The sequence below is a fragment of the Larus michahellis genome, chromosome 2 (assembly GCF_964199755.1).
Source record: "Larus michahellis chromosome 2, bLarMic1.1, whole genome shotgun sequence".
In the NCBI taxonomy this organism is placed as follows: domain Eukaryota; kingdom Metazoa; phylum Chordata; class Aves; order Charadriiformes; family Laridae; genus Larus; species Larus michahellis.
Genome location: NC_133897.1, coordinates 14,512,958 through 14,534,759, shown reverse-complemented (window position 1 = coordinate 14,534,759; position 21,802 = coordinate 14,512,958).

The window sequence follows — 21,802 nt, the reverse complement described above, 5'->3', positions numbered from 1 at the left end:
TACTGAGGGTGCACTCACTCCCCTCATCCAGACCATCAATAAAGATATTAAACAAAACTGGCCCCAAAACTGAGCCCAGTTATAACACTTATGTGTTATATCAAATTAGAAACAACATTGAACACAACCATTGGCATTTGCAATTCAGTACTATTGTCTTGTAGTAACCTCAGGTGGGTAAAATCACCATCACAAATGAAACAGGGCAGATGTCAGTAGGCTTCTGTGCATTTACAGCATTATGGATTACAGGAATTTAATGAGATAGTCATAGAGAACATGTATTGGAATTTAAAAAACAAGGAAAACAGTCTAATTTACTGAAGGGGTCTTTTATCTAGGACTCTACCAAAATCATGAATGAATTTAGAAGGCAACCTTCAAGAGAAAAGGTGATTTTGTTGTTTATCTTCTGTCCTATCTTCACTGCAGTGTAAAAATCACAGGATTGAATATTTATTACTGATTCAATTCTAAGTATGATTCAATAGTGTGGATGTTGTGTATTGCTAAGCTTTTAAATTTATAGAATTTCTGCATGTGCCGGTGTGTCAGCTTTACTGCTACTTACAGCACCTTTAGCTGTTTCTGCTTTGTGGTAAGTGTCTGTTTATTGGAAAATATTGCCATAAAATACACTAAATGAACAACTACATCTTTTTAATCACCTGATTATATACTCTAGCAGAGCATGCAGAATTTGTGTCCGTTTATATATATTGCTTTTTTTTCCCTTGTTTTTATATCCTTTCTATTAAACATGTTTCTTATGTCCAGCTTCCCAAGGCAGCTTCAGGTCATAATCAGAGCCCTATCAACTGAGCTAGCAACAATACAATAACAGTATTTGTTTGCTTAGGAACTTCCTTGTTAGTGTTTCAAAGTGCTTTATAAAACCTGAAATAGTACAGGCAGCTGGGGTTAAAATTTCCTTTGTTTGTTTGGGTACCTCTCCCCCCTTCCTCCCCTCTCCCCAGAGATACAGGCTGTCTAATGAGCAAATGGGAAGAGGGGACTCTGGTCATGCAGTTCCCCCAGCCCTCATTAGCCACAGGGCATGTGTGTTCCCATGTCACATGTCATAACCCCAGGAAATGCCTTATAACCCCCTACCCTCCATTAGAATCAATTCTGTATCTATTCCTGTCTCAGTTCAGCTTATGAATAGATAATTACAGCAAATGTATTTCACTTCTAATGATCATTTATTTAACTGCAGCTGGTATGGCAAAACGGATAAGTTTAGTTGGCCCTGACTTCAGTTGATTATAACTTTATGAAATAAAAAGTGAGATTGGCCAAGTCAGTCTTCTGCTGAAGGGTACTTTTTTTTTTCACAGCATTAAAAAGGAAAATACTTACCTGTTGCTCAGAGTGATATTAGGGGAAAAAAACTTTTTTGTGCCCATGTAAAGCATAGCTTAAAAAAAAAGAAAAGGGGCTGTAAGGCTTCCATAATGTGAGTATTCAAAATAGGCTGATATACTACTTTTCTTTCAGGGGTAGGATTTTTACCATCTAGATAGAAACTGAACAGCTAGAAAGAACCAGCCCTGTGGCCCTTGGAGGTCTCAGGAAGTGCATGATCCAAGTTCATGATCCAAAAGTGTTTTTGTCATCAAATTCCATAAAGATGTAGTGTGTGCTCTACAGGACAACAATTTTTGAACTCTTCCCTACTTTCAGAGGGCAGTGAAATGGGTGATACTTGAGAAGATGGCTTACAGGTTTCTTGGGAACTTTCCCAAAAAGTTAAGACATGGAGGCTGCTTTGGGTAAAAGCTGGGCAAAGCCACCTGGACAGGAGAAAACATGGAGATAGAGACAGGGGAAAGGAGGGAGCAACTGGGAGTTGAGTATGTAAGTTCGATGTGTCTAAATTCATACAACTAAGTTTGAACAAGTCTGCCTTTATAGTGCCTGGAGAGAATCAAGCACTTTGACATCCCTGAATAGATTGCTGAGACAGGTTGGACAGACTTCTCCCCACTAACTGTGAGAGAAACTTAGACCCTAATGGCCTACTTTAGATTTAGATAACTAAAACTGTATGAGATGAGTCTGACCTACACACACATTGAGAAATTAGACCATCTCAATCATCTAATTGCCCCTTGCATACGGGGTTAGATTTCCCCATACGGGCCCATTAGGGTAATCTTTATTGATTTCACTACGTAGCATTTTTTTCCTAAGAACCTGCTTCCTCCAGTATGATGGCAAACAGTGCTTGAGAAATGAATTAGGATCATGCAGCAAATGAGTGTGCTGCAAATTGGCTTCTTGCCTTATTCTGTATAGAAGTCCAAAATTGTGTTGTAAACGTAGCAAAAGAAGTGTTGAGAGAGAAAAGATGATTTAATCATTAAGACAACTGAATGCTGTGAGGGTGCAGATCTTTGCATCAGTGGTATTTTTGATGGAGCCAAGCAATTCACTTAAACCGTATTTTTCACCAGTAGCCACTACTACGTATTACTCATTTTCTGATTGCCCAACCCAGGTCACACGGGGCCAGATTTTCCAAAACTGAGCACTCACAGCTGCAAATTAAGTCAGTTGCATTTGAAAAGTGTTCTAAAAATCGTTGTTATTCCTGAGCTTGTGTGTTTCCAGTAGGGAATCTAAAATAAATGTATAAACTTGAAAACATTGATGTTTATCTGTGCCTCAGCTCCCTGTTTATAATATATAAATAATAGCCCCACCAAACTCTCAGGGGTAGTGTGAAGTGAAAATCCCCACTTGCGTAAAGTATGTCAACTTCTTGCATAAAAGACTACAGAAATAGCTATAATGACCTTATATTTCCTTCAGAGTTTAGCTAGTATACTCTAAATAAGATCTAGAGCCACATTGTGCCAGAATTATAGACAGAAATATTTAATAACATTCATTCACTGTTTTAGGCTTGGAAAAGAAAAAGATTTATCTCTCTGACACACACACAGAGTCCAGATGGAGAATGCACTCACAACTTCCCTTCTGAGGTGTTTAAAAGTGTAATATTATTTTTATTTTCTTTCAACATTAATATTTGTTTTGTGTTACTGGTGTGTACAAACCTTTCGGGGGTTTTGAAAGTGGCGGGCAAAGGGTGTTTTTATTTGACTTTAACTTTTTGGCCTGGAATATCAGTTCAATTAGGGATACTGGCCATAAGATTTGGATAACTCAGGTCCCAGATCCCTTCTCCATTCAGGTCAATGGAAAGATTTCCAAAATGCTGAAGGGATTTTGCCGTCTCTACAACATGGCATCAGTCAGAGATACCCAATGAGACAATTCAGGAACTGGAAGTGGAACAGCTATGTCAGCGCCCAGCCCAGTTTTCCTGCCACCCATAGGAAACATGCAGTAGTCCTTGTGCTCTGCTCGGCACTGGGGGGCGCTCATCTGGTAACCGAGAGCTGGTTTGGACACCTCCCTTCAGGTGAGGTGCAGAGACAAGCAAGAGCAAAACAATAAGGTGGAGAAAACGTGACTGGGAAGAGGAAATACTGGGAAGAACTGGGATTGTGTAGTCTAAATGAGGGAAGGTTGAGGGAGATGGGCTTTAGGATTTGAGCATAGAATACATAAAATTCTGCTATAGAAGAATGGAAGAATTTATTCTCACTGTGCAAGGCAAAAACAGTAAGAAATACATGAAATAGTTGAATTTCAGTGTGACACATTTTAGATATCAGGAATGGCTTCTAATGTAAGCAAAACACTAGTGGAGATTCACTGAGCCAAAGTGCCCATGGCACTTTGTGAACTCCTATTACAGTAAATTCTTAAGAAAAAGTTGTAGAAGTATCTCAGGATGACCAGAGGGATGGATGAAGTGAGCTATCTGGGACCTGCCAATTTTGTTATTCCACACTTCTGTGTTTCAGCTACAAATCTTCTCAGTAAGGAAAATTAACTTATGTTAAGAGCTGCACTATCATGATTATAATGTTTCGAGAATCCCAGGTACTTTCTCTGTAATGGAACTGCAGAGATATGAGCTACTGTGTCCTGTAGTTACCTTCAGTCATTTAGGAGCTCCCACCTATAATTAAAGCTTTTGTTAGTTAGTCCAAGAAAAACACTCCTGAAAATATCCCTATTTGCTGTCAACACAAAACTGTTATTAATGTGTAGTTTGTAAGAAGAAAAAATTTGTTTTTACATGTAAATATTTATATACATGCATTTATATTTATGTTAACATAATAGATCCTTTGAATGAGTCAGGTGTTGAGTGTTAGAATGGCATTTATTTATACTGTTCCAGTCAAACATAATTTATAGATAATAAAATGATTAGTGAGGGAAAAAAAGCTCCCCAAAAGTACCTTCACTTTACAATGCATGCATGGGGTTATATACCAAAAACTCCCCCAACACAAGCAGTGAATATTCAGTTTACATTTAATAATGAAGAAAAAAAAAACAGAAAAAAAGCAAAAAGCTCTTAGGGAAAATGCTATGCTCTTTAATATGAGCGTAACATGTGTTAAGATACCATTGTCTTCTTTAAGTCCCTGTGTCACACAAAGTGAAGGAAAACCATTGCTTAAGTCTTTATTTTAGTATAAAGTGACCATGTCAGAGTACTCCCCTGAAAACAGTAGCATTACTTGGTTGTATAAGAGAGCAATATTCAAGTATATTAAAGTTAGAAAGAAAACTGCTGAAGGGGAATAAACTATATATGTTAAACAGATGGAAAAATATTTCATAAACATAAAGCTGTTCTTCCAAAATAAGATTTACTATTTGAATTGTATTGTCAATCTATGTTTACATTCACAAAGTAGTTTGCCAAGCCTCTCAGAGAGACTTTTATAATGTGAAAGGCATCTTTTAATTACCTTAAAATACTTCTGGGGAGTTGCTGATGTTTGCTGTTTTGTGTTTTTAAGGAATCTTATTCAGGTTGTAGGTTAAATTTTAATTCCATTGTTTGTTAAGTTGCCCATTTTAGCTTCTTCAGCCCTTCCCAAGTCAGCACCTCTGAACAGGCCTGATCAATCATGCACCATCCTTTCAAGAGAGATTTCCAGTCTGAATATCAGACAACCTGACATACTCATTCTTTGCTTAGCTTTTAGTTCAAAATTGAATCTTGAGCATTTAGAATTCATGTATGTTCGACCATATATCATTTACAGCTATGCACAATTCTTTTGGAAACCCTTCCAATTTCCTACACCTTTTCACCCTATCAATATTTCATTGAGTAAGCACCGAAAATCTTCTTTCTCTAGACAATATATTTCTGTTGCTGCTTATTTTATTTATTAAGTGTCTCTATTTAATTTAACGGAAACTGAGATAATCCAAAGTACAACACTACCATATTCTGCTTTACCTAAATTCTTCATGAACATTTACTGTTTGTCCTTGATGCTCCGAAAACGTGAAAGGAAAAGCTTTGGTAGGCCTTTGGAAGTAATCAACGCCAAAGCTGATGTTTGAAGCAATTGACCGATTCCCTATAAAATGAGATGCCAGAATTTCTTTCCTGAATACATAATGCACAAAAAATAACAATAAGCCTAATGTTTTTATTTATTTTATTTAAACAAGATATGTCAGCGGAAGACAGAGCAAGAAAACTCTCAAAAATGTGCAAGTAATTTAAATTATGAGATTAAAATATGGTGTCTAACTTGAAACCCCTCCCCTCCCAAATAATTTTCTTTATTTGCAGCTAGTCATACACCGAAGAGGAATGTTCTGAGACACTGAAGTCCAACTCTGACATTTACTATTGCGTAAAATTTACATATGAAGGAAGTAACACTACACCTTGGCTGTTGTGAGGCATTTATGAATTTTGGCACCAGAGCTAAAATCAGTCTTCTCTAAAAAAAAAATATAACAATTTATAGCTGATGCTATTAGGCCAATAGAGAACAAGAGTTAAACAACCAAAGTGAGATTCATTTGCACTAGTGCGAGCACCTGGGATTTCTTAGACCCCCATTAGTGTCAGCTCAGCATTTGGAGACACCCATGTCTTGCCCAGTAAGACAGACGTGGCTGTGGGTGACCACTAGCTCTTTGCTGGGGCTGGGGAAGCCGTGCTGCTCATCCCCTCCCATGGCCAGAGAACAGCCCAGCTATGCAGCCGGGCATTGCCTGGGAAGGTAGCACACAGGGCTGAGGGGTTTGCTTATATCTTAAAAAAAATAATAATTGGTGTTTGGCTCACAGCTAATAATTAGAGCTTCCCAGAGCTCCTAAAATGATAAGAAAGTTGAAAGATGTTAGTGTCGGCTTTGCAAGAATAGAGTTAGCTCAGTGCTTTCCTTCAGCCATTTCTTTTTGAAGTTCTTTGCAGAAAAAGCTAAGCAATTTCCTTTCCCTTTTAACATCAGTAACCCTACCCGGTGGAGGACTTTGTTTAAATAGTTTTCTGTTGTCTGCAAGCAAATCAAAGGAAAATAAAGTTAATTAACCGAATGAAAATGTGTCTGAGAAAAAAGGGGGGGTTATTTAGTGTTGGTTCTTTGGCTCTAAAATGTTGATTGCATTTAGGCACTTGAGCAAGGCCTCTCTAACCTAAAGTGCTGCCACTGTGACTTACTGCCAAGACCGCTGGTTATACCGGTAAGCCTCAGGCCAAGCCTGAATGACACAGCAGGCTCAAAATAAACTGTAACCTTCTCCTCTGTAACACGCTCATTTCAGTTTGGGTTACGTGAAAAGCAGTGCTTGTGGAATCGTTTCAGCTCTTACTGTAAAGCATGAGGTGTGGAGGAGGACGATCAAATCTCTCTCTCCCTAAAAATTGTGCCTGTGACTCAAATTCCAGGTTATCTGGATCTGGCTGGATGAGCACCTCTTCGGAAGTACGAAAGTAAAACTGACTGCAAAAATAGCTTTATTAGACAATGTGGTATTTCCATTCCTTTCTGGGAAGGAGCAGGCTTTTACAAACCAATTTAATTTTCTTTGCACAAGCAGATCACATGTGCTTTGCCCTGCCTTAACTGTTTAAAAGAAATTCTGTACACACTGAATTCCATTTATTAACCATATTGTACGGAACCAATGCTTCAGTGGTGACACATCAGTGCTGAAAGTCCCCGTGTTCACACTGCCCAAGTAGTGGGATGTTTGGATACTTCTGGTTTTCAAAGGATGAGAAGATCTTACCTGGTATAGAGAAGCTGAAATGGCATCACACTTTATTCTGTACCTGTACCCTGTCTCTCTCTAAGGATAGTAAAGTCTTCCTTCTCGCAAATGTTGATAATGAAATGATGAATTACTGAAAATTACTCCGCCGACCAGAGCCAGAGCTCAGAGCCTGCCTTGCTCTGTGGGAGGGGACTGAACATGAACAAATTGCACGGGGATGAAGTCCCTAAAACCCGTTCTAAAGATGTTTTTCTAACAGACTTTTCCAACTAAAATTACATACAGGAGTTAATAGCTGATGCTGTTAATCACCGACTTCAGCAGAACTAGGCCAGGGGGGACGTGAGGTCAGTGCATGGCTGCTGATGAGTGGACGTCTCCCAGTGCCATACTGGTGCAGAGAGGCCAAGCACCGGGGAGATTCATGCCTCTCTGGCGTGTGCCAGGTCTCCAAGCCATCTGCAGGGTCTGCCCCCACTGCCAGCTGAGGTCCGGGTGACCTGATGGCAGTACCAGGAGCCTCTCCACAGTCCAGTTTCTTTCAATGAAGTGCTACTATTCCTCTGACAAGAAGTTGCCGTGAGTAGTAAGAAGGTAAAGGACCTTTATAGGACAGTCATAAATTCAGCAGTGTGAGGTTTCCTTAGATTCCACACAGCTCAGCTGCTTTGCAATAAATTACTGGTTACTAGTCGTGTCTATCAGACTGGGGTTGTCTTAGGTGTGTGGAAACACAATTAGGTAAAATTCACACCAATGATGATCACCACTGATGTGAACTGCACTGTAACGTCATTACTATATAGAAAGTATCCTATTACCCAGAGGGTTGTCATAATCTTGTTGGTTAAAAAAAAAAACAAACCCAAAACGGAAACCCAACACAATTTGGTTTTGATAATATAGTATGCTTGGGTTGTTTGCTGGAGTAGTTAGTAATGATATGTAATCCTCAGATGTAACGGCAACATAACCATGGTAATAAGATAATAAGCAATGGTGTGATTTTGAAGAAAATTGCTTCTACAACCAGTAAGAATTTTATTCTAATGTATTAAACTATGTGTTCAATAATTATGTAAGTGAGCAAAAGTAAGTTTTGTAGTTTTTGTTAAAGTGGTGTTTCCGCACACAGTGCTGTATGCATTTGTCAGGCCAAAGTAAAAAACATCTTTGATTTCAGCAGGAAAGAACACTAACTCTGCGTCTTAATTTCTGTTCAAGCAAGCCCGTGGCTTTTTGTGATGTTAGACTGGTTAATCAGAAATGAACCTAGAAAGGGTAACAAGTGTGAATTGGACCCACCCAGAATGTGGGACCCACCCAGAATGTGGTCTGACAGTATGGGGGTGCAGTATTTATGTGTACTGTACTTTTTTCTTTTCTTTTGCTTTGCTGTTTTTAATCATCTGGGTATAGCTGGGAAATAAGTAGCTCTTTAATCACTGGGGACTGTATGATCCTTACCTAGGCACACTCTCCATTGATGGTAAGTGAAGAAACATACCACAGGCCCAGCTTCAGACACCTGCTTGGTCAGTGCATCCTCACCGCATCGTATCTTATAAATATCTAAAAGGTGGGTGTCAACATGGGGGACACAGACTATTTTCAGTGGTGCCCAGCAACAGGACAAGGGTCAATGGGCACAAACTGGAACACAGGAAATTCTGTCTCAACAGGAGGAAAAACTTCTTTACTCTGAGGGTGGCAGAACACTGGCACGGGCTGCCCAGAGAGGCTGTGGAGTCTCCTTCTCGGGAGATATTCAAAACCCGCCTGGATGTGTTCCTGTCCAACCTGCTCCAGGTGAACCTATTGTGGCAGGGGCGTTTGACTGGATGATCTCCAGAGGTTGCTTCCAGCCCCTACCATTCTGTGATTCTGTGATTCTGTGATTCTGCACGGCAAGTGTGGAATTGGCACTGTGCAGCTCTTCTGTAAAAGATCGACATGAGTGGGTGCGGGCTGTGCAGCAAAGCCAAATTACAACCGGAGCTACCTTGGAAATCAAACTGGGAACAGAAAGTCTGAGATACAGTTTTACAAAACTCTTCCTTCTCTCTTTTATTCTGTAAAAGAGAAAGTGCCATGGGGGAAATAAAGAAACCAGCATTAGAGTGAAAAAGACAAATAATGCAGAAAAGCGTGTTGTGCTGCCTTGGCTTCTTTTTCACTGTGTACAGGTTGGCAAAACTCCTCGACGGAGTTAACTTCAGCAGGAAAAATGCCTCAAAAGAAAAACTAGTGATTTTGATTTATGAAGGATTGATTTACAACTGTTGATTGAAGGGGCATCTGCCAGTTGCTGTCTCTATAACGTTCACGTTCATAATGTAACGTGGCTGATTCCGGAGAAGGGAAAGCTTGTGTGACCACTGATTGCAGATGTAAGCCAGACCAACCCAACTCTCCCAACAGTCCCAGACGTCAGCTCGATTTATAAAATTCAGCTTGGTTTTATACTGGAATCTGTCAAGATCGGGTTTGTAATATTTGAATGTAGTAAGCTGCTTTGTAAAAAATTGATTGATTCTCAAATTTCAGACTCAAATTGTCAGTGGTGTGGAGACAGAAAGGTGGGGGCAGTTTTTTTTCAGAATTATTTTTTTCAGGCCAAATGAAAATAACATAAATTCCCACATCAGAGGCGAGCTTTCCTGAAATCTCAAATCAGGGAAAGGAAGTTGAGCACTTACACCCTCATCTCTTGAACATCACAAAGCTTTTCACTTCTGAAAGCCTGTTGTATTCTTGCACAGTGAAACAACACTCTAAAATAATTTATGACAGAAATGGATGCCATGTTATAGCCATCCTGTATAAAGGGAGAGAGAATGATTTAGTTGTTTCAAATCTGATCTCTGATAAAGCTTGACCAAGTCATTGACATTGAGATCACTGCTTTTACAAGAAAGTTGTCCCGTGATTTTGGAAAGATGTGCTCGACATCCATGATGAAAATTAAACTGAAAATAATGCCATCCTCATCAAAACATTCCCTAAACATGTAGTCAAAGATGATTCAGATGGGAAAATCCATGTAATGAATCATTGGACTTGTTTCCTGCACTGCCTAGGCATGCTACCTTTAATTCCAATTTTTGCTACAAAATAATTCTTCTGCATATGAGACAGACTAGGATAATAACTCAGTGTTGGGATGTGTTTTATTAAATCTGAGCTGGTCACCATGGGTTTCTTTAAAAACAGTGGACATCTAGGAAATATAGTCAATAAGAATTAAGGCTAAATCTTTCTCACCATAACATAGATAGCTACACTAGGCCAGACAAATTGCTCCCCAAAAGAAAAATGCATATTCCTCTCTATTGCTTACACGAGTCACCAGAGGAGCAGCTGAGCTGTAAATGTCCACATCCTACACCTCTGCAGTTATCTAGGGTGAATATCCTTCACAGTGTCAGAGATGCAGTATGTCTGTCACATCTCCCTATCCTCTTAGACTTTAGAAATATTCTGTTAGAATCGATTACCTCTGAAATCAAAAGTTGGCTCTGGAATTTCACATCCAGGGGTTGGACCTTTTTGTAGAATTCCTCCAGAGCTGAAATTTCCTTGTTAATTTCATCAAACATTTCAGCAAAATCACTTATTTTTCCCATGCTTTATTAAATTTTGTAAGATATCTCTGTATGATTCTAGTCAAATATGCTAATTTATATATTCTCCTTTGCATAATCTCCAGATCATAAGGCCTGAATACCATTTTTTGACCATACTTCATTCTTTTTCCTAATTTTATTTGGGCATGTATGTATACTTATATGTACATACCTATATGGCAATAATTATACAGAAATAGGGAATGATATCACAGACACCAGCTGTGGGCTATCTAGAAATATAAGCTCTGAGTTTTATATGTGTATACATAGTTATACAAATGGTGATAGATCTGATATTATTTAAAAGAACAACGCTACAGGATACCAGAGAAGTAATTGTATTGGGTAGGGTGACAGAGAATAAGATTTAAGGAAAACCACCAAATTTTAGGTGAGTCTATTGAATAACGTTACTAAAAATAAAAGAAGGGAAACTCTGGAGTTACAGTCTCTTCATCAGTCTATGGGAAAGCAGAACAAAGGGACCAGAAAATGTATACTTAAAGGATGATGATTCAGAGCTCATAAGGGAATATGTTATTGTAGTATGAGTAAAAGGTCTATGGGAAATATTTTCCTTGGGAGACCAGGAAATGCCTGAAAAAACTAAGCCACAGGGTGCATTAAAGAGAAATGTTTCCCTGGGTCACCATTCTTTTTACAGAAGGAAAACGGAATCTATTAAGTCAGGAACGGACAGTAAGATCAAGGGAAATTAATGAGCTGGAAGAGAGCCTTTTAGAGCTGTAGTAATGCTCAGACCTGTGGGCTGCCCTGAAATAGGATTCTGTTTTCCTGAAAACCAGTGATAACTTCATGCAGCTGCTCATTAGATAGTGCAGATACCAAAGGAGAAATTGGAACTCTGGATGTGTTAGATTAGCATTTTCCCTCTATTTCCTCCATTTATTTTCCAGATGGCATACTGTTTTCCTATTATGTTTTATTTATACAAGGCTAAGCCCATTCCCCTTCCAACTCCATTAACCTCAGTGGAACAACACCAGAAATGACTATGGCCCATTGACTACAGAATCTTATTTGATATTGACTGTTTTCTTTAGGACAATTTGATTGACACAAATTATTGCAGCAGATGTGTACTGTAATTTGTAATGGAATATTTTATCCATTTGAATCCGGGCAGCCTTTCTTCCAGAGTCTCCCCTTGTAGTGCTGCTTATTGGGATCTTTGAAAGTTTATTGTATCAAATGGCAGGTATTTGTAGGGGCAGCTAAGAGCTGTGGAGGATTAATGCTCAATCCTTCCTCACTTAAATATCTCGCTGTTTTCATCTTGTCCTAGGTCACCAGTGGGAATGAATTTGGTCACCTTACCTTGGTACATATTTACAAAACTCACAGAAGTGCCATGGAATTTGATGAATTTATCAGTCTCACTTCAAAAGGGTACCACAATTGAAATGATAGAAATCTCATGGACCAGGATTGAGGTACTTTGCAGGGTTATATCAGATGCTTAACACTGGGCTCCACTACATTTATTTTTCTTTTATTTTTTTTCTCTCAAGCTCTGAGTTTCTTCATCATAAATATTAAGTATATATTACATGTATAGAGAACTTGGCCAAGGGAGTGGGATGTGAAAAGGATAATGCTTAACATTTGGCTGTTTTGAACAGGACTCATAATACTAATCGTTGCTTTAAAAATTTATGAGTATTATAATAGCTTTTATTTAAGAGCAGGAAAACAGCTATTCCCTGATTTGATGCTCTGTGAATTGAAGGATAAGACCTTCTCAGGTACCATATCAGGGCCACGCATGCATTTGCGTGCTCATGACGTGGGGGTACACAGAGCAGAAATAAGACTGTCTCCGGTCAGCCTAGCTTTGAGTATGGCCACAGTTGGCTTGTCTTCAAAGCCAAGTAAACAGTGTTTCAGGAAAAGAAAACAGCATCCGGGTTGAATGCAGACAGCTGCTGGCAGAAAGAGGCGGCGCAGTGGGGCAGCGGCTGTGCCCTCGCCTGGCACAGACCCTGTGCTCCCCTCAGGAGGTGCCGGTGGTCTGGGGTGAGGGGAGACAAGCCCTTACCGATGGCTGAGAAACCTGAAAAGTCTGGAAAAAACACCATGCTCAAAGTAACCTGCTGCTCGGAGAAGCTCCTTATCTTAAACCCAGGTCTGTCGATGCACCCATCCTGCTGCGGAATCAGCTGGGGAGCCCGTTCCAGCGCACTGCTGCTTGGGGCAGGCAGAGCCTCCATGGCCGTGGAGAGAAATCCTGGATCCCTGTGTGCTACGGAGGTGTGGGATAATTACTATGCACTATAAGTGATGAACAGGTTTTGACAGATGGCCAAGAGGGAAATCGGAACAAAAGGTTGCTTTGACTTGATCCAAAATACAACAGTTTAATTCTTCTGACTTCTCTCTCACCAAAATGAGAAAAACTGAGGAGGGGAAAAAAAAAAAAAATCTGAATTGATTTTTCTTTGATGAAAACTGAAATGTGTTTGATTTTAGTGAAGGGGTTTTTTTCCCCGTTCCTCCCTTTTTTCTTTCTTTTTGATTAACTTTAGCTAAACTTTCTCTTAAAGCCTACAAACCAGAGAGAAAATACTTTGTATCAAATGAAATGGTCTGATTTCCTCCAGTGTTTTTTTATTATTATTTTTTTTAGTCCAATCTACTAATTAAACTGCACCTAAAGTCATAGATAGTTTTTATTACACAAAAGATGCAATTTTAGTGGCTTAGCAGCTTGAAGAATTATATTTTATTCTACACAAGAGAATCAAATACGTCACTCCCAAAAATCCTCTGGCATACTTGAAACACATGCCTTTTACAGGGATAATACCTTTTGATAGCATTGCTCAGATACCACCAGACTTCCTCTCCTTTCCCATAACACTTATCAGCCTCAGAGGACACATAAATATGCATTAAGAAATTTATGGCTATTTCACAATGTATTAAGGCAGCTATCCTCTTTTACTAAAATCTTTCCTATACAAAAGGTCCAACAGAGTTTTCACACTTAAGCTTTCTATGTAGGTTTTAAGTGATTAGAGGTTCTTTCTTAGTCTGCTGCCTGGAAATGGTCCATCGATAGTTAATCAGTGTTACATTGCACTGCCCACTTATAATATGCATAGAAATAGAAATTGTGACAGTCGTATTTGACCCTACATTATAGATATTACTAAACTTAAAAAAAAAATAATAGAGCAGCATGTCAGTCATGAAGCAATTAGGAAGAAAGGTTTTCATGGATCTGAGACGCCCAATACAAGCAAGGAAGACTAATTAATTGTAATATTTTGATGTAATAAAGAATATGTGACGTTTGGTGACAGGGAACAAAAAGTCTGCTTTTTGGAAGATGGAAGAGTGATTTATTTTCCAAATGTCAACATTAAAGAAGCTTGGAAGTTTGAGAAGGCGGCTGCATCCATACCTATGTAAAGCATGAACAAAACTCTGTTTTAAGTTGTTTTCTGTGTGCTTGTTTTTCTCTTGAGCAAGCAAAAACTAATAAAAGTAAGAGTAAGAGTTACCATTACACCTCGTTACTCACTCTTATCCTATTGTCTTATCCTATTGTATGAATTTCCAAGTGGCTGAGTCAAGTTTCAGAGGCTGGAAAACGAAGGTGGATGAAACCAAACAAAAAAGAAATACAAATTTTTCGCAGTCATGGAAAATTTAGTGAATACCACTGCTCCCTGGGGGAACATGATGCTCTACCATGTTCTATGCTTACAACAGCATTACCTGTCTTTCTAAAACATAGATGTTAGCTGGTGGAGAGCGTGCCCAGACCACAGAGTGGTGCAGAGAATGAAAAGGGACCTCTGTTCAGGTGCTGCCCTCTTGTTCTGCCTTCACCCCTGGGTACCTGGCTGCCTGGGGACGGCAGCTCTGTCACCCACACCTCTGCCCTCTCGGAGGCTCCCGCTGCCTGGAGTGAAGTGAGCATTCCCAAGTGAAATGTTGCTGTCTGTGCAATATTAATAGCCTACTCACCTCACAGATGAACTGATTATAAGGCCTCCTCTCACTGTGAAAATGTATGAATCCAGTAATCTATACAGCACTGAGGCAATACTTCTTTGGGCGAAAGCTCTAGCATGTTAGCCTGCTCCCCTCATTCCTGCGGGGCAGAGGCAGGACGTTCTTTCCTTGCCATCTTTCACAGGATTTGAAGCTTTTGTGCTTGGTAGAAAGCCAGAGTTGAAATCCTGGGTTAATCCTGTTATCTGGTACACAGCCTAATGCACGCTTTGCAGAATTCACCTCCATGCTTTCCCCATACAGGAACAATTTCAGAGGTTTTAAATTGAAAGGATAATATCAACTCCTGCGTCCCTCCTTCCTCTCCCAAATTGCACTTGCTTTTAAAGTCCCCTATCTGTGCTGGGAAACCAGATTGACTATCTAAAACTCTGCTAAAATAAACTTTTTGAATTAGATATATAGGTGTGCATGCAGAGTATCATAACAACAGATAAGAAAAGAAATCCAAATAAATTAATAATGAACTAGCACCAATTTTAATCCATAAATCCTGAAGTAATTTTGCTCAGGCATTCCAATAAAAATTCCAAGACAGGCTAGACGCTTCAGTGGTTTCCAATGATGCTTTTTATGTGAACCAGAATTCACTGTACCTCTTACAAAATTTCAGTGGAGTACAAGTGCTTCAAAGAAAACACGCGGGTGGAGCAGCAGGTTTGTAACAGAAGGGTTAAATAGCCAGAGGGTTGTCTAGAGCTCTGTTGTTACTGGAAGGAAGTCAATTGTATAGTTTGATGGAGAGCAGATATTTAACTATTTTTAAGCACTCAAGTGCCACAAATAGGAACCTAGATCCTTTATATAGTCAATGGAGAAATACAGACTCCTAAATTAGATGTTCTGGCTTAAATCTGAAGGACTCTACCTCTCTAGAGTCAGACAGTTTCCCCGGCCCCTTCTTCCCCTACTGAATGGCATAAGTTTGTCTTGGATTGAATATAAAGAGGGTAGACTTCATGACCACTGAAAACATGTACTGGAACAGAACCTGCTTTCTTCTTTCTTTCTTCAAAGTGGGCAATACACCAGTGACCGGCACAGTCAACCCAAAGCCACTCTCTGTAAAAGATTAAGAATTATCCCCTCTTTTTCTCTGCCTGAGTGTGGTGGACAAGCAGTTGTAATTGCAAAGTGCCTAGATTCTTAGAGAGCAGAGTAAACCATGAAGACGTACAAAGCTAAAATAAAGTTCTTGCCGTCGTGCCTTCTACTGAAGTAACTGAAAATCTAACTGAGGGTTGCTATGCAAAGCACCACAAGCCAGCATGGCGGCGGACAGCTGGAAGAAGAAATGCCTGTTGTGAGTTGTAATAACAATGGACAGGTGTGTGAAAGATTTCTGAACCCGGGAACATGTCTCTGAAACTTGGCACCTGATGCTGTTTGCTCCTGGGCTGGCATCCAGCAGAGAGTGAGAGGGAGCGAAACTGCTGCCATTAGTTACGCAGTGTGCACACTTTCAGACTCACGAGAAACCCAAGCATACTAGTGAAACATTTATAAATGGCACTAGAGCAGCTGTCAGACAAGACAATATGGTCACACTATGTTTGGTGGAATATAAGGGATCTTTTCAAAACAGAAGGGAAAGTCAGATTCACACTGAGGATAGTAAAAAAAAGAACTAAAGAACACCAAATTTGCTAAAAAATAAGGTTTTACTACCTGTGACATCCTTAATAGTAGTTAGATAATTATTTACTTAAGCATATATTATTTGACTTTGAGGGTAGAAGTTGGGCATCTTTTCTATGCCAGTCACAGGGGCATCTCAATGTTTAGCACAGAGGGACAGGTACCCCCAGAGCTCATATCTGATTCTCTTAGTCCTACTGAATAAAGGAGAAGCCCATGTGATAAGTTCAGACTTACAAGGTTGAAGCTATATAAACAGAACTCCCAAATTCGAACAATATCTAAGTGAACAGGATAGAAATGTACCATTATGTAAAAATCATAAATGAAGAAAATAATAATCTAGAAAGACACTTTAATGTGTGTACTACTTCTTAGAGACTGAGTATCCCCAGGTTGGATTACATTCTCCTCTTATTAAGCAGTGTTTGTTGAAATTATTAACATTTGGTATACTTCAAATCTGGCTAAGTAGACTATAGGAATTAATTTATTTCACCTACTATTTTTAGACCCCTACAGTTTAGAAGTCTACAGCAGGGTCAGTTAATTCCAGATTCCCTTTAGATTTAATAGAGTCACTTTTAGGATACAGACCGTCTGATTGAAGGCGGAGGTGTGTGTTACAATGAGTTTTCTCAAACTCGTGGGGTCAGGTGAATCCCACTCAAGGGATCCCACTGAGACAGAGATTTCAGTCATAATAGTGTTTTCAAACAAATGCACCTATATTTAAAAATAGATTTTCTGGTTAAATAATCTAAACAAAACATTTCCTGAGGCATTTACAAGTGACTCCAGGATGAATCCTAACTTTTGAGTTCTCAAAACTGATCTCTGCCTGTAATTACTGTGATCTTACAGAAGAAATGTCAAATTGCACAGGGTCATTTTACTTCTGATAGCATCAGGAATTTTCTGATGAATAATATGATCCACAAAGCATTTTTTGCAATAAGTTAAAAATCTTTTTCATCTCTGCCCCAGTGGTAACAAGAAATCAATAAATACAAAAATAACTTGAATAATATGTTGTAATTTATGCTATTCACTGAAATCTAAAGAAAAATTGTGTGGCTTGTTCAATTTCTCATATGCTTGTGCCTCTCTGGGTAAATCTAAGAAATGCTAATATTTAAAGAGTAGTATGGAAATGAGTAGAAATGACGCCTTGGGTACAGGCAAAGGTTGGCTGCAGAATTCAAAATGCAAAGAGAGATTTAATGTCCTAATCAGGAAGATACTTAAACACATTTTCAATTTTGAATGCCCAAAGGAATTAATGTTATGCCTAATGCCTAATGTTAAGCACGTCCTTAAACACCCTCCCTGACTGTCAGTGTTTTCTTGAGCTGAACGTGAGCCTGAGTCTGGAAGCAAGAGCGTGTCGAACATCAAAATTAAAAAAAAAAAAAAAGGTACACATATTTTATTCTGTTTTCCTTAGAAAACACAAAGTTTTCTGGGCTCCTGTCATGCTTTTGAAAAAGAAACACTGGTAGAAAAGAAGCTATCCTAAGCCACAATGTGAAAATCCATACTGACGATATAAATGTTGAAGGATCCGTCCAAATAAATCAGCAAGATAAGGGATCACACAGCTCTAATCTGTATGAAATAATTGTGTAAACCCTCTTAGAGGGCAGTAACAACAACCCGGAGAAGGGGAGTTTTCTGATGGGAAAAAATAAAATAAAATAAAATGTCCAAGATGCAGCAAAGCCTTTGTCATTTGTAAACACTAGGACGGGATCCAACTGGCTCAGTTCTTTGTTAATCTCTGCTTCATTCTCTGTGACGTTAATTAACTGCATTTGACTGGCAGTCATCTATTCCCAGCTTGGACAGTTTCCCTGTTAGCATCCCAGGCATGTGGGTTGTACAGTAGTTATCAGGCAAAACTGTATGTTGGACTGGACTGAAACAGTCCTGGCTGTGTGAGTCAAATATCACAGGAATTCGTGAGGGGTATGTTTAACCAGACATCTCAAGCTGTAGGAAACACTTGGTAGGACAAAAAAATAACAAAAAACCCCATCCCAAACCCTCCATTTTATAAGTCCTTGGTTTTTCACCTGTGACCCGTCCATTACTAAGGCATCAGCAAATGGATTTTTTTCCTGTCTTGCCACAAGAGTACGTGTCCCAAGACTTATTCATTAGAAAAATGCCAGCCCCACAACTGTAAAGCACAATCATTGTTCTCCAACTGACTGCTGGCTCATAAATATATGAATATCTATACATATACGCACACTTATACCATATACACATATTTATGTACGATTGCAAATTTCATCATTTTGCCTCCAAGAAAAAAAATAATCAAACCACAAAGCAATCATGACTAGAAAATTATTTGAAGGAGTGGAAATTAAACCTTGGCATTGCAACTAAGTGATGATGTTCATATTTTAGAGAGAAAAATGAAGTCACAGTAGCTTTGAAATCCGTCGCGAGGCCCTGCGCGCATGGGCAGAGAGACGAAGCTCGAGGCACAAACCTGGAGCAAATCACACCATGACAGCAGCTGACAAAGGAGCAGGTCGAGCATTTGAAAGCATGAAAAAGAAACGTGCTGTGTCTGGAAAGGTAAGTGTTTGAAAGCACAACAAACGTAGCCCTGCTTCATTCTGAGCAAGTTTGTAGGTAAAAGGGCTAAATTGTTTCTAGGATTTGTGTCATGTGTTCACAGTTTGACATCCACCGGCTAACGCTGTGGTGTATGGCTCTTCGTATACTGATGTTTGGCTCATCCAAACTCCTAGATCCTCTTATGTGCTTATTGCAGTTTTTGCCTTTCATAGGACACAGTAGAAATAGAGTGTTTTAATTTTACTGGTAATAAATGGGCTATTGTTTGCTCCCTAGATTATGTGGACACCCAGCAATTGAAATTGGTCTGCTTTCTCCTTAACTGTCCACAGTCTATAAGTAAGTACTGTTGTTTTGGAAAGATATTATACCTCTGTCATGTCGAATAGAATATTAAATATCACCCTAAATGGCATTAAATCAGCACTAAATTGACATTTTCCACTATGAATATAACCAAATGAGTTTTACTGTATCTGGCTAGAGCATATAAACCACATTAGCTGTCTAATGTGGATAAAATGAAAAATGATTTAGACAGATGGCTTTCTCCCGGTTTGACCAGTTTATTCCAGGACCGTTTCTTCTTGGCTATTTCTGGGCTGTTCCACCCAATGCTTAGAAGAAACACGTGTCTGGTGCGTGGGGCACATGTTGAGTGGAGAGGAGTGGAAAGCTGCAGCAGCCATCGTGCAAAGAGCCAACGCCTTCCAGAAACATATCGCTGTTTCTGGAAGTGGCTTTGTGGTGAGGTAAATTATTTAAAGCCTAGTTGACTACAGATATAAATAAACCTGGCGATTTCACTACATTGGATCAGACCTGTGGCCCTGTGTTTTAGCCCTCCTTTTCTTAAAGGGATGAGTAGAAGTCTATTTAGAGAAGTGCAGGGAATTGAGTAATTAGTAGCTAGCCCACTCACAGATAAATTGCTTTCTAATAAAAGTGTTCAAAGGTTGAACTAGAATAGATTAATTCAGCTACGTGACTGCATGGTAGGAGGGAAGAATCGTGGGCATACTTAAGAAACACAACTTTATATGGAGACCTGTATATGAATCAAACGTGCTGGCATACCAGTTAACAGAAAATTCATGGTCTGGCACCCATCTCTACACCCAAGTAGCCAAAATCAACTTCTTTTTTCAGACCTGGACAGAGCATAAGCCAAACATAAATAGTGGAAATAAATAGATAAAGAGCTAGGAAATAATTCCAGCCAGATTTTAAAGGTTCGAAATAATCAACTGCATGGTTTATACAGAATTGCATAATTCAGGTCTGGTTGTTCTCAGCTAATATTAACTTCATTTTTCTCCACTGTGAAATAAAGTGGATACAGCTGAGGCATCTGCTGCTGCAAAATCACAGGTGGTACTCACCTGCCAAAAATAAGGCAGATGCTTTTGGCTCCATAACTCTCCCAGTGCCTTTACCCAGTGAGGTTGTCTTCAAGCTAACTTAGGAACTTCTAGAACTGATGAATATTAGTGACTGTGAAAGTTATGTCCCTTTTCCCGATGACTCTCCCTGTCAGGTTTTGACGTTGTGATGCTCATGGATCACCAGAGCAACTGTGCTTGCTGACAGCTTCAAACTACATCACAAGCAAGGACAGATATATTTTCCAGGGTTCAATGAAACTTTTAAAATGCAAAACTGTTCCAAGGTAAAAATCAGTATCTCCTACGTCCATATGAGTTTTCAAGTAAAATGCCATATACATCAAATGATACCTGCGGTGGCAGAATTCATTGCAGAAGTGCTGAGAGACAGATAAAACCACTAATAATCAGCATAAAAATGTATTGATGAGTATTTGAAAGAAATGGAGACATTTCCCCCTGCTATAATAGTGAAATGTAATATAATCTGCAAACATGATCTGTTTGTTCACACCTGTTTCTAAGGGCCTGTCATACAGATACCAAGCTCTCATGCTGACTCACTCTCCTATCAAACGGATGGATCCTTTCACTTCCAGGAGTGTAAGAGAATGAGATTGTCTCTGAGAACCAGATGGATGTAAAGGCAGTGGCAACAGCAAAGGAGAAAGTTAGTGTTGCACTTTACAGTTTCTTTTTTTTCGCTTTCAATACAGCATAAATGGCAAATCCAAGGAAAGGAGCAACTTTTGCAGAGATTCAGACACAGCATCTGGTGAGAAAAATCATTCCTTTTGGATACACAGCTGCTTTCATATGTACATGCCTTTGACAGGCTTTACTTCACTTACCTACAGTTTGTTCAGCTGGTGAAATTCCTTACTTGTCCTCAAGTGAGCATTTGCCTGGAGGCTCTTCTGGATGCACTTTTACACTGTTGCTGAGTAAGCTCATGGCAATAAGATTATCATTAGCAGAATTTCTCCCATACTAACAGTTCGTCCTCTTATTTTCCCCATATGGTAACCTGACATCTGCACAGCTTTTCTGCTCCCTCTACAAAATTTTGTTTGCCAGCACATGCATAGTGGACTATGCAAAAAGATTCCTCCGTGCTAGACTAATACCCCTGTAATAAAAAAGTTCTGTTAGGCATTTCATATTGCTGTTAAGAAGACTGATCAATTACAGACATAACTCTGTTTGGAAATACTTCTTCAAGGAGACAAAAAATTATTAATAGAAACAATACAAGGAATGGAAGCTGATTTCAGAATTCCAAAACATAAACACCAAATCTTTTCATTATGTAGTAATATGACCTTATTTAAACATTGTTTCTCACTGCGTGGTTTTGTTTGGTTTTTTTCCCATATTAATCTCAAGAAA